The following is an 18,600-nucleotide window of genomic DNA, read 5'->3' as shown; positions in this document are numbered from 1 at the left end:
TTAGAAACTACTGAATAATATAAAACTAAGACATTTGATAAATGAAATTATTACCAGCAGTTTAATTTTATTATTAAAAATAAATATAAAAAATTAATTGAAACAAATATTTTATTTTGAATTATTTTCATCATTTTTTTTTATAAATCAAATCCAACAGTTATAATTTATAGTAAAACATCAGGAGTTTTTATTGCAAATTGTGAAGTGTCGAATAATGTGAAAAAAAATAATATAATAATTCATAGAAATATATTTCTATTGATTCTAAAAACAATTCTGATTTCTATAATTATGAAAATTTTACAAAAAATTAATTTTATTGAAATTATGTATATTATAAATATTGAAACTATTAACGAATAACTTATTTAGTAATTGATTATTTTCAATAAAAAAAAAAACATTTTTATATAATATTAATTACAGCGTCTTTAGGTATATTTATACGGTAAAATTGATTCGAACAGTGATAGGAATTGCTTTTACTGATGGAATTGAGATATGTGATGAAATTAGTTTTCCTTTTTTTGAGCTACGTTAAATTTTGAATTAGTGGACAAAATTTGATTTGGAGGTTAAAAGGAAGATGTAAATGATGAGGAAGGAGTGTATGGAGGAGAAGACACCAATTAGTAATGGAAAAGGTTGAAAATAAGGAGAAAATGAAGTAATGTCCTTCCGGTTTTTTTAGTGGTGATTGACTAAATGTGAGAGGAAATGTCGGTACTGTGGATGAAACCCGGCGCATCCACTGAAATGTTAAAGGTTATGAGTAGAAAAAATATAAATTGAAGAAGGAAAGGACCAATGTCCTTCTAGTTTTTGATATGTGTCATAGTGACCGGGGGTGGCAGGATAACGAAGGCGTCGTCCCCACCGCACCGCACCGCGAACCGGCGCCGACGACAGCGCCAGTTCCTCGCGAGCTTCCACAGCGATCGCATGCGACCGCCCCCCATTCTGTAACGCAGAATTACGCGAGACGTCGAGACACACGTGCTTAGCCAAAACAATCGGAGGTGGTGGTAACCAGGACGCAGCTCGACCCGACGAACCGGATCACCACAGGAACCTGAAAAAGTGGTTGCAAAAGCGATTTCTACACGGAAAACAGTTTCAGAAAAAAGTTGACAAACTTTTGAAAACTCTCCCCCAGTCACAAGAGTTTGACCCCGCACGTTTCTGATCCCATCCGCTTACGACTAGGTAAGTTTCGCACAATTAATTAACGCGGATTTTCCACAAGACACTGAAAATTTTAAAGCCTTGATACGTTTTAACTTGATTGATTAATATTCAATCCATTATGCAAATTACCCTAAAAGCGCGCGCGATTTAAAAATAATAAGAAATTAAGAAGCATTTAAATTTTACATTTTACTTGAGAATAAAATAATGAATTAGAAGACATTTACAAACAGAGTCATCAGTTACGTCTGATGGAAATAATAAATGTTTCAGTCGATAAATCAGACGGATTTTGCCATTAAATAATTGAAGGCGCTCAGTGATAGAAAAGTCCTGCAAAATTCAGTCGAAAGGTTGTCCGTAAGGAAATTGCAGGACTCGCCTCTCACAATGGACGTAGAAAAAGAAGTAGAAGAAAAAAAAATATAATTCTCGACGGTGAGAAATCATCGGCCATTTGGGCCACCGCTCAAAATTACTTTACAACTGACAGAGTGAGAACATTACTCATTTCCTGGGCCAGGACGATAGCGAGGCCGGTTTAGGGAGAAAAGGGCCGAGCGCGAGAAGAAGACGTTAAATCCATCACTGCATTATCATATATTGCAACAGAAAGGTATAATATACCTTTTCTCGCACTGGTAAAAAGTTGAGAGAGGATGAAAAGAAATAGAAGTAAAAAAAAAATAAACGGAAACGGAAAGCAAAAGCGGAAATCCATTCTCAGGCCCGAAATTAACTTTCGCCTGTTTCTGAGATATTCATTTCGAATCGATCACTTTTATTGCCATTTTTCATTTCTGTCAGGTGAGAAATGATTCACACTTTAAAAACATAGTTTTTATTGAAAAAAAGTCGACAAATAATTTGATGGAATTATACAGCAATAATAGAAATAAATAATAATTATTTAATTAAATTTAAATTATACCAATGTATAAATTGTTCAGATATTTATAACTATTTTAGAATGAATATATCAAAAGTATTTTTTTAGTAAACGTTTCAATTTACACTGAAAATTAGTGAAAAACTTTTGTAAAATAAAATTTTTATTTTTTGGTGTACTTTAACAAAAGTATATACATTATTTCAAAGATATTTATTAAAACAAAATCTATAATATTTATAATAAATATTGTTTAAATAATTATTTTTAATTAGTAGTTAAAACAATATAGATGTAATTGAATTGTATACTTAAAAAAAAAGTTAAAATCAAGTAACTGAATACACATCAACTTAATATTTATATCGAGTTCCCGAGTAACTTTTAATCATTTAAACTTTCCGTTTGAAGAACTTCCGATCGGCGGACTGAGCGTACTTCGATAAATATTAATTAACTTTTCAAAAGAGAAATTACAAAAAGCATGCGACATTCACAATTCTATGAAAAAGAAATTGAAAATATTGAAGCTAAGTGAAATCATCAAATTTCAATTTATTCTGAATAATTTAATTAGCAACAACTATTTAGAACATGCTTTTTTCCCCGAATATTCAACTATATTTAACGCTGAATTTTCTGATGTAATCACTCTTTTACTCCACCGGAAGCGCACACGTAATTCACTGAACATCCAATCGTTTTTAATCTAACTCCACTTTTTTCTCTCTCTCTCACTGCGTTGAACAATGCGTTCGCTGAAAATTTATTCTGAAAATTGATTTTTTTTTATATATAAACATATATTACAGCCCGTAGCGATCTCGCATGTATTACGAAATTAATTTTAATATTTCGATAAAATATGAACCGTCATACAATTTATTTTGTATTTATGTTAAAAAAAAATACATTTTCAATAATTATAATTAAAATTGCCCTTTGATGTTGAATCATTAATAAATATACATAACTTCAATATTATATTTTATTATATTTCTTTTTGTACAAAAAAAAATAATAAATTTAGTCTAATTTCACGATAATTTGATAATTGAAATTTGTGGCTAAATTTCAGGAACTTAATTAAAATAGTTAAATTTTTCTTAAAACTGAATATTTGATTGAAAAATATAGATCGATTTTAATTTACATGATTGTAAATAAATGTGAAAAAAGTACATTAAGAAGTAAGAATTTAATTAAAATTGTTAACTGAAAATTGTATATTTTTTGTAAGTAATATTAAACAACTGAAGTGAGAATTAAATATCATTAGAAAAATAACTAACAAATTGAAAATTGTCGAATGATTTCAATAATTTGTATGTAAAACTACGTGGAAAAATTCAATAAAATATTTTTTTTAATCTGGATGAAATAAGTAGTAAATTAATTATATTAGAGATGAAGAAGGAATTAGTAGTAATAATAATTAAATCATCGGATTTAAGTGGAAGGTTTCTTCTTATTAATCGATATTCCTTAATGAAATTATCAAGGAGTCCAGAAGCAGTGGTGCAGTACTACAAATGCTAACTAATTAAACATTTTAATTGGAAATATTGTGACAGTTAAGCTTGTTGGAGCAGGAGCGTGTAGTCCTTAGGCTTCTCTTGTAACAAGCTTAAACAAGTTTTGGCAGATAAGAGACAAACGACTTTTCCGTGTCGAAATATCGCGGTGCAAAATTATGGAAAGCAGGATCATATAAATTCTGTTTATGTGCACGACATAAAGGATAGTAAAATGGAGAGACATCTCTCGTCCTTTGGACAATTGCAGCCCGCATACATACATAGAATCCTCTGATAGTAGTGCAGTAAGTCACAGAGCTGCAACACCGGATTATATGATCAATTACGTTTCGGCCGATTTAAATAATTGATCCGCGGATGCTAATGTACACGTAATCATTGTTATCGCAACGTTAATTGGAGATAATGATCGTTTCAATAAACCTGCAGTAACGAATGCCCGTGATTCGTGAATAATTCGAACAATAAAGGGATTTTACAAATATTTGTTTACGCGAAATCTCGCGAGCCGCACTTTACGAAATTATCATAAGAAACGTTTTAATTAACGAGCGACTCAGTTAAGCCGATTACAGCATCGTAAATAGGGAATTTGCCTTTAATAATTATAAATTGTCGAGTGCAGAATTAAAAGCCGGATGCTTTCAGTAAACATATCTTTCAACGGTTTAATGCAATTCACTATAGAATTATAACGCATAAATGGAAAATTAATATAAATTTCTCGAAAAAACTTTGGTCATATCAATTCATATAAATGAAAATTTATATAAAAAATATTCGAATTGTAAATTCCATGAACTTAAATTTTCGTCCATTTGTTTTTGTTAAGATTTTATGTATAAAAGTTTAATGACGCAATCATGGTAGATTCGAAATTGGATTAGACCTTATTATTATTGATTCGGTTTTCGAACAAGCTTTAAGAGAAAAAAATATGTTCGAAAACCGAGGTTATGAACAAAATGACTCATTCAATTAAGAAACTGTTAATTTAAAAATAAAATGTAAGTAAATTTTAAATAATGAAAAATAAAATGTTTGATTTTGATTTAATTTTATTTGTAGCAATAAATATTATAATTTTTGTTATTTTTTGCTCATGTTTAATACTATATAAATAAAGTATTGATATTTCCCAACTTACAAACTCTCGAACTTACGAACAAAATTCTAAAAGCTCTATCTTGTTACAAGGAGATTTATAGTGATAAAAAATGAACTGTCCAAACAAAAATTCATAATTTCTTTAATAAAATATAATATTTTTGGAAGATTAAATAATTGTAATGTCTACATTGAAAAGTATTTGTAAGTAAATATTTTATTTATTTTAATCTATTTAATCAAATTTATGCAATAAGTAATACGAAATTTGACATATATAAAAGTAAAAACCATGATAAAGTGTAGTAAGATAAGTATATTTTTCGACTTACGAACAACCCTTTGTAACGGAACTAGTTTATAATACCTGTTTAGTTAAAAATAATATATTTTTTATATTTTATAATTTTCTGATGAAATTATTACCAATTTATTTATATATGATGAATTAATTTCGAACCGTTGTGCAATGATGCTGTATTTGCTGTTGTTATCGCGTAATGCGTGAAACATATTTAACATGCATTTGTTTTATCAGAGTTGAAATTAGTGTCGAAAGCACGTAACAATAATAATAATTATTGGTGTTTTGTTTTTGGAAGCTTTGCTATTTACGTAATGCAAATAAACGTACTTAAAATTATAATTATCCTTGCTGATAGATATATATATATATAGTAGGATACAAGGGTATTGCGAGACAGGGCTCGGGGGTGGACCTCTTTCAATTAGTCCCTGGGAATTGATTTACTTTCGATGACCAATAGATTTGAAAATTAGTTTCGGGATCTCCGAAGCACTATTTCCAATTATTCCGATATTCAATTTAGTTCCGGTTTCCGGACACGAATTAATATTAACTTAATCCACTTTTATACACTTTCTACATTTTCTTTTTAATCCCACCTCAATCCCACTTCAATTTCAATTTTTTAAATCCATAATTTATCAAATTTCAATTAATAATTTCTGCTATTTATTTTTTTCTTAGTGTTTATGAAAATAGATTTTTAAACCTTCATTATTTATTGAAATTCATGCTGTCGTATCCTGGGATTAAGAATCTTTGGACACCGTGGATTATGGATTATCTCGTAGTTATGTCGTTTATGAATAATAAATGCAATATTATTAATTACTTTCATTATACACATCAGACTTTTTATTAAGAAGTCAACTATGTAGTAGTTAATCTCATGGATTATTAACTAAAAGTTACATTTTCTTCTTAAGTTAATAATTGTAAAGCAAGGGTTCTTCCCTAGACTCTCCAAGAAAGACCATGTTTGCACTTCAACCCTCCAACTAAGACTAACTTAAAAATGACAAAAGTGTCCTACCGAATACAAAATAATATTCTAAGGGTAGGGGCTAATTTGTCATGTCGGAAGGGCTAAAGGGGGCAAAATCTTACAATTGATTGGGGAGGTTAATTGTGGGTGGCATAGTTTTTATAGTTAACTTGTAACAAACCTCCTTTTTAAGAAACTAACAAAATATGAGAAACCCAAGCGTTTCTCCAAAAGGGCTTGATTTCCCTATGTAGATACTGCAAGTGCCGATAGGCTCGTTTGATGTTCGTGGGAACTTTCCATTTGACTGTACTTATATACACAGTACACATAAAGGGTGTCCCAAAATTAACGCAAGATTTGAATTTGCCACCATTTGTGCTGTAAAGTGCTGGCAACCCTAAAAAAAAACAATTTGATACTTTACTGCACAATTGGCGGCAAATTCAAATCTTGCGTTAATGATGGGACACCCTTTATATCAATAAATAATAATAAAGTATTTCGACACAACACTGCTTTTTTAGAGAAATTTTGAAAAGCTTGTTTTTTTTAATGATAATAAAATATTTTATTTCAACGGAAATATTTAAGTGAAATTATTACAAGCATTAAAAATGTTAAATTTATTGTAAATTCTAATTATCAGAGCGAACGAAATGAAATTATAGATAATTATACTTGTACATAAATATATGTAACATATATATAGATATTAAAGTACACCGAAATGGAATTACCCCAATTTCATACTGAAATTGTAACTATTTTTTTGTTTTGTTTTTGTTGTTGTTTTGTTTCCGGTTTGCTCCGTTTGTTTCATCCATTTTCCCCCTCTAGCAAAAATAACGCGTCCCCTCCGTCAGCAGTAAATTTTCATAATTTCGACGAGTTTTAATTACGAACGCATTTCCCAATTACGGCCCATTTCAATTTTCATAAACAATTCGCCACTTTTCGCCGCTCCAACTTCCCACCAATCCCGAACTGTTTCCGCTGTAATTGCGCATTCACAATTATTACAATTGTATCGAAATGCTTATTTTGTTTCTCTTTATTTTATTTTTTTTACACAACAAACCGAAAACAAAATTCTGTATAATTTGCTAATAGCTTTCATTTTAATTTCCGTTATTATTATTTTTTTGTAAATTCATATGGACACAAACGAATAATTAAATTTTCTCAATAGAATTAAATTGTTCATCTTCTAAATAAAAATTGAACTTTAACCTGAATTTTTTAATTTTGTAATGTTATTTACAACAGAATTAATTTTAATTGCTATTTTCTTCCATTATCCATACAAAAACGAGTTTTTTTTTGTCCTACAAAAACCTATTTTATTCACAAGTGGGGACACATATTCCGACTAATTAAATTTCCGGATAACATAATGGAATACAGATGAAACATTGTGAGCGCAAAACAGAAATACGAACCTGCATTCGTGTTAAATGTTAATTACAAATTTTTGAACTAATTACGTGAAATTTAATAATGACACAAAAGAGAGAATGTTTAATTTAATTTATGGCCCTTCATTAAATTCAACGCACATCGTTGACCAAAAAATATTACGTACGTTTCCAAAAACGTTTTATTCCTATTTATATAATATTAATGAAATAATCTACACACATCATATTTTTTTTATACACATTTTCCCGAACGCACTTACCCGATAATTATTAATGAAATTTATTTCATTACGTCAATGGACATTTTCATAAAAAAAAAACTCCAATACTCGCGCGGTATTTGTGAGATGCTAGTGGGTACAAATCAACCATAACTTATAAAACTGGAAAGGTTTTTTTAAATAAATATTAAAAATTGACTTAATTCTTAATTTTAATGATACAAAATTCATAAATAATGCATGATTAAAGGATAATCCTTTAGTGGATTGCAACATTAGGTGTACATACTTGGATGCAGGATGTTGGTTTCTGGAATCGAGTTAGGAAGACGTAGTGGATGATGTAAATTTAATGAAGACGCGTGTAAAAAGGACGGCGCGCGCTTGTATAACTATTTCACTAGCTCCGTGTGGGGATTCCCCCAGTTAATAATTGATGTTCGATTATAAACATTAGTAATAGATGCGAACCAATTATGAATGGGTTTTTCTTATTCATTCATAATTCGGTCGATGTTTGCATATAATTAGCGGACTTAATTGCGGTAAAAAAAAAACAAAAGAATATGAGAGAAAACTGTGGTAATTTGCGTATAACGAGCATTAAGAAGCTGAGTTGAGGCGAACAATAGTATAACGATATACATTAATTAGTGAACAATCAAAAAGAAGTTTGCGCCTGCTTCGCCTTGTAGGAAAATTCAAATTTCGCGGGGCGTCGCCGATTCCGTATTCCGGTCTTGTGCCAGTCTCACACACACATGCCGTATTTTAACTGAAACATGTTTACTAGTCCTGAGACTTCAGGATGTATTATATTTGCAGGAGCGCGTTGAAAGGAAGCGATTTTGTCCTGGACCTTTTTCTGTTTTATATTATTCTACCCGTCTCCTACACCTTTTTTTTTCACCCTTCTCTGTGTGCTTATATATATATCTATACGTATACTGTTCTTGTTTCGTGCTCGCCCGCCGCTTGGGAATTGGCTGTTTAATTAAAGCTTGCTGCTACTAATCTGCACCGTCGTTTCGTTCTTTATTTCTATGTAAACACAATTAAATGCAGCCATTTAAGTTTTCCTTGCGAATTCTTTCCACGAGAGGAAGAGCGAATAATTTCATTAGGAAAGTTCAGATGCACAGTGCGGCCGCGTTAATGAGGTTTCCTCTCCGAAATATGCATGAACGAAAAGGATAACAACTACTGGATAGAGATGGAGAGAGAGAGGAGAAAAAAATAAAATTATTATGGGAAATGCGAGTGAGACAGAAAAAGGACTAAATATTATTAGCAGGATCCGAGCTAATGACAAGCATCGGGAAAATGTGCAGCGCGGACAGGACGACACCCGTGCACCAGGTAATTGTATTACCGCTCGAATTGCAGAAACAACGTTTCCACATTATGTTCAGATCCCTCTGCTCGTCCTCCTCTCTCTCTCTCTATATATTTTTTTTATCGTTGTTTTTTTGCCGCCTCGTCCTGTTTTATTCATTTATACTCGCTGCATTGCGACTTGCTACCCTTATTTCCCAAGGAATCGAAGGGAAACAGCAGGTGCAACCCCTGAACTTATTAAGCTGGTGGTGTTTTCATGCAGGTCCTTATCCCTTTGGGTGTTTAGTTTCAGGACGACAAAAAATAACTATTATCTTTACAAATACATTTCGGAACAAACATATACGGGTCATAACTGATATCTACTCTTTTTTCACAAAGACTTCAATTCAATTGGAATTAACCATTCCAGCCTTTCAATTAACGATAGCTGATATATTCAATACATGATGATTTAAGCTTAGATAATCCAGCTTAATCCATCATAGGATAAGTTTGTGTTATAACGATTTTTTTAAATCCTTCATACACAAATCTCATAACTACATATAAACATAATTAATTTATCTTAATTATAATAAAATTTTGTAATTTTCTCCAACAACAACAAGCATTTATTTCATAATTTATGGATGAATTAATAATAAATAAATCTATTCTCGTGTAAGAACACCGAAAGTTTTGGTTCCTCAGGTGAACTAATCTAACGATAATATTGATGTAATTCTCTTGGAGCATGTCGTAACGTATATTTTGTCTCGATTATAATTCAAATTTCCCGCGTTCGTACTGTTGAAATAATATTAGCTTTACAAGATTCAAAATACGTAACACAATTTCATGAAGAAATTTATAATTATTTATGTAATGCGAGCTAAAATCGATGGATAATAATACACAATTATGAAATGAAAATTTTCATTGTTAATTTTTAACTAAAATCGATAATAATTATGTATAGAAATATAATTAAATTATAATAAATTGTTGCAGCATTTGGATATTGTAATTGTTCTGAAAGTTGTTCAAATTGAATATTTTAAGGAGCTATAAAGAATCGAATTAAAAGTTTCTCAATGTAATTGATCACTTAAAGACATTGTGTCCGGGTGTACTTTGTAATCAATTAAAAGTCGTAAAGAAGAAACAGAAGGAGAATTTCACATTCTCGCTGTCACATCGACAAGATAGAGGAGGAGAGCAAACAAAAGAAAAAAGGAACAACACCATTATCAGCAAGATAAGGTTGTTGTTCGGAGGGCGGAAGGTATAAAATCCATGCAAACGCATAAACTTGCATCATTTAAATGCCACTCTGTGTATAGACAATCCTCCCCTTTCTCGCCGCTTTACGGCCGCGTAAAAATACATTTCATTACGTAAAGCAAACGGAAAAAAAAATATATAGTAGTAGAAGAAGAGGGAAAAAGTTGTGTATAAAAAATATAAACCGCGCACACACAATGAGAAGCTATGGTAATTATGTTCTTTTTACACTGTCTAAGAAAATTAATGTTCTGTTAATGCGTTCACTACCCTTAGCTTAGTTCCTTTTTTTTAGGTAATCCATTAGCAACAGGAAGTGCAGTTTATTTCAATATGTCTCTGAACTTGTTGTGCAGCTAATGTTTGTTCTTAAATGTTTTAAAAAAAAAATAGAAAAGAAGAAATAAATTTGTAAAGTTCAAAATTGATTATTGTAAGTTTGAATTTTACAGGAATAAAAAGTTTTAAATTTAAAAAGTTTAAATTTAAATATGTGGAGTATTAATTTAGTATACGTGTAGAAATGTAGCTGTAGCTTTTATTATGTGATGTTGAAAGGTTGGAGAAGAGAAGAGATTTGCTGGAATGATCTGTGCGTGGTTTGCTGCGTATAATAGGAGCGTTAATGGGGGTATAAATATTTGATTGGTGGACGGTGGGGGATGGGTATTTGGATGAATTTGCCTGCGGGGGTGGCAAGGCTCGTTTTATCCCAGCGCGAAAAGTCCAACTTTTAATTAGCTATAGACACTGTTTAGCGGCAAGCGTTGACTAATTACGGTTGTGGCATGGAGATGAAAACAAAAGGAAAAGAGGGAGAAGAAAAAAACAAACATGGTACTGTACGGGGTATTACGGGAGAAGGGTTTTAGAGAGTAAAAAAAAGAGAGGTCGCATTGTTTATGGCGTTTGGGGGCAGTCGGGGGCGGCGGATTCGCGCCGAGGCTTCCATCCTTCCAGGCAGAGCGCGCTCACACAATAACCTTAATCCATTACTACGTAAAACTAAAGTGAACTGTACACAAAGAGAGAGAAAAAAACTGAAACTAGCAAAGTTTGACGTGTGAGAAAGAGAAGAAAAACAAATAATATTATTAAAGATGCTATAAATTATTATTGTTTAGATGTCAAAGTTTATATTAACGCGAAACTTGTATTTATCTAATCCGGCTAAGACGGCGGCGTGTTGATGTCGCTAGGGGATGATCTATATACGCACGCACATGCACGAACAAACAAACAAATATTTTGATAAATTGTAGGTAAACAGATGAAATCGGCCGACAATGAGTGCCATCTGCAACTACTCGCTTTTAGCTTACGTAAACATTAATTATTTTACTTAAATAGTTATTAGGGGGCGGCGAAAAGGGGCGCCACCTATTTTATCTGCACTTGAGCGCTTTGTTACGCCCAGAATCTGCAGGATCCAGTTAACAGCGCCTGCACACCGACGCCTTCTCTCAATTACTTTTAATACTCTCAGTTCAAACGCTTAATCATTTACACATTCCTTACATTTCATTATATAACCAAAAAAACTGATACCGTTTACATATTTAAAAATGTAATCAATTATTGAAAATAGTTGTATTCTTGCTTTCCAGGAAATAATAGTGTACATAAAGTTGAGTGTCTGAGAATGCACCTGGATAGACAATTAACATGGAAAGATTAAGGGAAGATCGAGAAACTTGAAATTAAGTTTAGGAAACTCGACCGGCCGTTACGTGATAACTTGTACAAATAAAACAAGCAGAAAACAATTAAACATGACATGATCCAAGTTACATAGCATTGGGAAAAAAATCCATTACATAACTTAAATAATATAAGAGTATAATGGAAAAGGTTATTAAGATTTTAACTTATTAATATTACAGTGAAATTTGTAAAATTATTTGATTTTAATTTTCTTATTTATTATTTAATTATATGAAATATATTTAGTTTGTGTTGTTTCTGTTTTTCCAAGACTTGGAAGAATAATGCGTGATGTTGAAGGTGAAGCGAACGTGTGGTCATGTTCGAGTTTTTGTTTTTTTTTTATTTGCTTTGTTGCTTTCATATTTTTGTTTTCGGTTAACCGCGGAGAACTGGTTTCAAAATGATGATTAATGGTGAATAATATGTTATGGAACCGCGCCTGCAATACGTGTATAATTCATTCTCTTTTTTTATTTTCTACCAAAAATTATTTATATCAACAAATCATTTATATATATTTAATATCAACCAGAACCTGTTCTCACGTTACACATTTTGTTTTATGGTTTTCCCTAGCGAATTAAGATTAATAAGGTATAACAAAACGCGTTCTCCACGATGAACGTAAAAACAACTACACATTATGGACGTCACGTCAGTAGTGTTATGAACGTATTAGTCAGCGTTACGTCACTAATAGGGAACGTTACGTCAATTGTGTTCAATGTTTTAAGATAAGTGTAACTAAAAACTGAAGACATAGAAATTTTAACAAAATCCCATTGGCAATTAATTTTGATAATTTTTAGGTATTCCAATAATCGAAATAACGATGATATTTGAACAAGGTTAAAAATAACAAATCATGAAATTATTGGTAATAAATGTGATTTTCTCTATAATAATACGGTGGAACCTCGCTTAACGAGTTTAATCCGTTCCAAAATTTCCAGATTTTTACTGATATAAACGTTACTATATAAACTAAAGCAAATTAATGCGTTCCATGCCGGAAAAAAAGTATAACTTGGTCTCGATTTTTAATAATTTTGGTATTCATATCTACGATTCTTTTTATTTTTTGGCTTTTTATTTTCAGACATTCAAGTGTTATTAAATTTTACACAAAAAAAACACAAATAACATGTCTGAACATAAGTTTGGAAATTTTGTGATGACAAACAACACTAAAATGCAACTAGAGTGACCACTAGAGGTGACTCTATATGTTTATAAAGGGTGTCCCAAAATTAACGCAAGATTTGAATTTGCCGCCATTTGTCCAGTAAAGTGTTGGCAAATCAAAAAAAAAAATTTTGACTGTGTTTTCTATTTAATTCAAATCTTGTGTCAATTTTGGGACACCCTTTATTACTGTGTGTGTGTCAATTCGGGGACTTGGTGGAGGTCTCTTTATACTTTTAATATTTGTTTATATAAAAAATGGTACATAGTATGTTTATATAATATAATAATGGTTGGACACAATACATTTGTGTTTTGCATTTACAGCAAACACAAATTATATTAGAAAAGTATAGTCCGCTTTAAACAAAGATGACAAAGAAAATGGAAGATAGTTAAAATATTCAAAAATACACATAATATGTCGCTCATTAAGCGAGTCATTTTTCTTACAATTATTTTTTCTCGTTATGCGAGGTTCCACTGTATATATATTTTAGACGAAATTGGTTATTGACGTAAATTGAGGTATACCTGTATAAATATAACAAAGAAAAAGGTGCTAACATTTCTGGCTAAGGTTGTGTACTTTAATGATCGTGTTAGGATTGTATGTGTGACGATGCGTTGTGTGGTGTCAAGTCGAGGAGCGGTGGCATCAATTCCAAAAGTAGGGTGACGGCGGGGGTGTTTGAGTTTCAGATTTTATCAATGACAAACAGTTTTCCCCCGAGTTAGCCAAAGTTGGTCGAGCCAGTCGCCAAATATTTCCAGTGCAAACACAGGAGATCTTAACGAACGGCAGGACAGGAGAGGAGAGGATCACACAGATTTCAGTCCGGCCGTTGCATTAAACGCTAATTAAAACCGCACACAGGCGCATCTATATTGATAACGACGCGTGGGCGGTTGCGGCTGCAGCCTGGAATAATAAGTGGGGGACGCTTATTGTTCCAGCGTTAATAATTATGTAAATATTCGTAATGGGAGGTGGATGAGCGCAAATTGTAAACATCAAAGCGGTAAATTTGCTTTGTGAAAACGTTACGTGGAAGAAAAGGAGTTGAAACTACAGTTTGTAAAAGGAAATACAAAAAAAAAAGAAAGAAAGAAATAAATAAAATGAAGTAGAAGGAACGCAACGCACCTAGTCAAAGTGACTTGTTTCATTCTGCCCTTTTATTAAGTTGGTATTCAGGAAACGTCGTGACCGCAGGAGGAACGCAAAAATGTACGTCCAGCAGGAATTCAAAAAGCCGTATTCACAGACATAAAACAACAACACCTAATAGAATTGCTGCCATGCGAGAAACAATGCGAATTTTTTAATAAATTAATTTGCAGAAAAAGCTGACTTTCTGCCCCATAACGTAATTGCGAGCAACGTAAATTATCTTTGCCGACTTTTATTCTTCACACGTAATAATCTGAATATTAGATAGATTCAAAACGACCATTTTAAAAAAAGGAAAAAGTAGAAAACATACTTCACACAGTTAGCCCTAAGGAACTTCCCTAAGGTCGACGAACAACAAATCGAATATAATAACTTCTAAAACTCGACGACCCCCATCAAACTATCGACTTGGGACTGAAAAAGAAGAAAAGGACAAGAAGAAAAAAAACAAGCATGTACATACATTGAGAACATAATAACATCGGTTACAAGGACAGAATTAGGTTTTTGAATATTTTATCTAGCAAACATAAAATTCGCCGCCCGATTTGCGCCGCCCCCAGAACCCACAATATATATATATATATATCGATTCATTTCACGGTATTGTGTTTTGTCGCGGATTCGTATGCGGGAGGCGTCGCGACGCCGCCAGAAAAAGATTGCAGGTATGAGGATTACACGGATTCAGCAAAAAGTATAAATGCATCTTTGAACTACCCAACTTGCCGCACAATTTTCTACTACGTCAGAAATTATGTAAATTTCATTGCGAAATATAAAGTATTTCAAGAACACTAACTTCTCCTATTTCCGATAATAAATGTAGACATTTAAGTTTAAGATATTTCTCAATATTAAAAGTAACTTCTACTATTTTTCTTCTTTAAAATAAAAAAATAATTTTATTAAAAAAGTTTACAAAATAATTTTGCAAAATTAAGGTAATACCAATATTCGTATAAGTCGATGAAATCAAATATTAAGCCTGACGTTTCGCATAACGCAAATTATCCTTCAAGTAAATTTGAACAGAAGTATAAAGTTTCGCATAATCCGAATTGTTAATAAATTTGATGATAGAAATGTAAACAGCAATTCGCAATAAATAAATGATTTTAAATTAATTGCTTTTTGCTATATTATTTATCAATGAGTATTAACATTCTTACTACGATTGTAGGTTCTTTGTATAACCAAGTATTGATTAAATTTTAGAGCGCTTCGTTAATTCTTCTAATTATAACTATGTGCACATGAATCAAATCAACGCAACACATCGATTTGCAATAATTACAAGTTCATTTATAAAACGTAATGTGCATTTCACGTACGAAGATGGATGATCCACAAATTAGTGATCCAAGAAACGAATAAAAAAATGTGTTTTCCAGAATTTATATAATCCACGCTTTTTCTTTCTCTCTCTCTCGTTCTTCTTCTTTTCCTTATACCCGCCTTAAATAAATGTATCTGAATGGAATTAAATGTAGCGTACAGCAAGTGGATAAAAATCTCTCTGCGACTAGTACGTTCTTATTTTATTTTATCCTTTCTCTCTCATTATTTATCCTCTGTCGCTTTATATTTTCCATTCAGCTAAAAAACTTCCCCGAATTATTTACCGCGTTTTCTCATCAACTCCAAAAACATTAATGATTTATATTAAATAAATATGTTTTTGGAAAATCTCATTTGTTTTCTTAATAATTAAAAAAATTTACACTTTTTTTTTAAATAAAAATATGCAGAATTAAAACTGTAATTTTAATAATTAAAAAAATCGCTAAATTTCAGTATTATTTACACTTTTTTTTTTAAAATGCAAATATGCTGAAATTTTAGTTGGCTCTTTGAAAAGATCATAGTTTTATCGAGTACTTTGATAAAACATTAAGTTAATCCATTTTCGATATTGTATATTTGTTTTTTTTTTTTATAATTTTTAGGTTTCAATATGGGTTTAAATTGGAGAAAATAACGTGCGAAGGAAATGAGAAATAATAATAATAAAGAAAATGGTGGAGAAGGAAAAGGAAAAAATTGGCGCAGAAAACGAGGCGGGAAAAAGAAAGCAGCGTATAAGTTCGCATGACACAGCGTGTACGGGGGGCAATGTTTAAGATAAGCTGAACGTAGCTATATTAATACTTGTGAGTTGGCTGCAAGGGGGTGGTTCGAGGGTGGTTTTAGTCCTTAGCAAGCATATAGACCTTATCTGGCTAGGTCACTGAAAAGGTTGCACCGCAACCACTTCGTTATTAACCTTTCGCATCGTTCCTAATCACGTCTCTTAGGATGTGAGGCCAGAAAAAAAAAGTATCAGTAGTAAAAGAAGAAGGAGCAGGCAAATTGGCGTCAAATTAAGCGAGGATACATAGTAGCTTGTAATTAGGATTTGTAGCAGTCAGCAGTTCAGTTAATCATTGAACAAAGGGATGTATCCCGAGAGTTGTGTGTGATCCAAACGTGTGTGTGTGTATATTCAGTGTATGTGCAAGATTTGTATAGGATAAACATTGTTTAGTTGAAAATTGAAATTCAGACAAGACCTAAACGTTTGCACTTTTCCGTTTTTGTTTATGTGCACCCCTATATTTATTAGACGCGCGAAAACTTAATGGAATCCCCAAGCAAACAGCCAGCGCGTCGATATCAGCGAAATAAAGTTGCTAAGTAAATAAGGTATAGCATACCCATACCAAAAACGCGCGGGTGGATGGTTCTAAGCCACCCCGAATTAGAATAAATCAAATACGAAAGGATTGGCATTCACCCTTAACAAAAGGCTGCATCGACGGGGGACTTTGCTACGCGTAATTAAATCCCCTCGATTACCAAAATATTTATTGCACCCCCAAGAGAGCCCGTAGTGAAAATTATCACGATCCATTCTTTTTACCATAAAATTTGACAAACGTTTTTGCCAATCATCCTTAGAAATTAAAAAAAAAAAACCACGATTAATGTTTCAATCGGAAAGGGATGATGTTTTTTTTTCTTTTATTTCAGAAGAGAATTTAATTTTCGAAAAGAGTGAAATGAAAAAAAAAAAAAAACGCGCACGTAATTAGTTCAGATAAGGCAGGTGAATTTAAATAACTTATTACCTGCTTTCGCCGACGCGCGATTTCATATGCATGTAGGCTTTCAGTCCCTGAAGCTGAATGTGTTATTACCAACTTTATTTATTACCCACATCAATAAGTAATCAGACCGTTCTTTTTTTTAACATACTACTAAGTATTTTATTTCATAATATCTTGATAGAATTTTTTTTTAACCCAATTCGGTTAATATAAACAACTTCACTTAATAATCTGAATAAAAATTTCATAAATTTGAAGCTAATTGTTTTAATTACTAATAACTAAATTTAAAGACTGAAATATTGTGAACTGGAAATAGAGAAGTTGTATGGAAGTTAAGATGGTTGACTTGAAGGTGACAGACTGGAGTATGTGCTTTGTTTGTGTATCGACCAGCTTCTGAGAAAACGGGCTTCCTCAAACATGAAATGTGAGCTTAGCACATGTCCCTAAAGAAACGTGTCTGATATTCCGCATTATATAATTACAGAACTAAATTACTGATTACTTAAGAAATCGCTACTTACTGAATTGATGTATTAAATTATGAATGTGGTTGGGTTTTGGTATGCAGGGCGACAAAAGATTTTGCTTTAAGGTTAATCAAATATTTAGAGATAATTTCGGGTCCGTCTGGCGACGCCAACATCGAGACGTTGGCCTTCAAATTCCGACGCCAATATAATGCATTCCGTTCGGCGGATGTTTCCATTCCAAGGAATTTACCTTAGAGATTTTGTGCGTTTTACATTTCTTAGTTGTTCACTGTGGAAGTGTTCGTTAAAGGCTGTTTGAAAACCATCGAGAATAACTAACCTGTCACAACTTCCAAAAGCTATTATATTGTTCAAATATTTCTACGGGCACCAACAAAGCTTTGATTGTGGCTTGAGGTGCATACAAACGCAAAGCTTAGAAGTTGAAAAGTTAAGGAGGCGAACGGAACAAAAAAAATAGAAAAGTAACGCATATAGTTTTGCCCCGTTTGAAGCCTTTTCAAAAACCACTTTCTTTTTTTTTTTAATTGATTTTTCTCAACGATGGAAAAGCGAGTTTTCTATTAAACGAATAACTTTTTTGATGAGTGTAATGTAGTCTCCTTTGTCGGAACCATTTCGCAATCTGCTTGGAAATCAGCACCTGTCATTCATTACTAACTATTATATTAACTTAGACGTG

At 32.0% G+C, this 18,600-nt stretch overlaps 1 protein-coding gene across 1 annotated transcript in view; it reads left to right on the top strand.

Moving 5' to 3' along the window:
* Window positions 1-887: 887 nt before the first annotated feature.
* Window positions 888-18,600, top strand: part of LOC108561017 (cat eye syndrome critical region protein 6 homolog) — a gene marked incomplete at its 3' end in the record, with an annotated part of 40,533 nt that continues 22,820 nt past the window's right edge. The window contains exon 1 of the mRNA XM_017918782.1: window positions 888-1,209. The remainder of the gene's footprint in view (window positions 1,210-18,600) is intronic.

Source organism: Nicrophorus vespilloides, unplaced genomic scaffold (genome assembly GCF_001412225.1).
Source record: "Nicrophorus vespilloides isolate i.1.1-1 unplaced genomic scaffold, Nicve_v1.0, whole genome shotgun sequence".
NCBI lineage: Eukaryota > Metazoa > Arthropoda > Insecta > Coleoptera > Silphidae > Nicrophorus > Nicrophorus vespilloides.
This window is presented reverse-complemented; position numbering and strand designations above follow the sequence as displayed.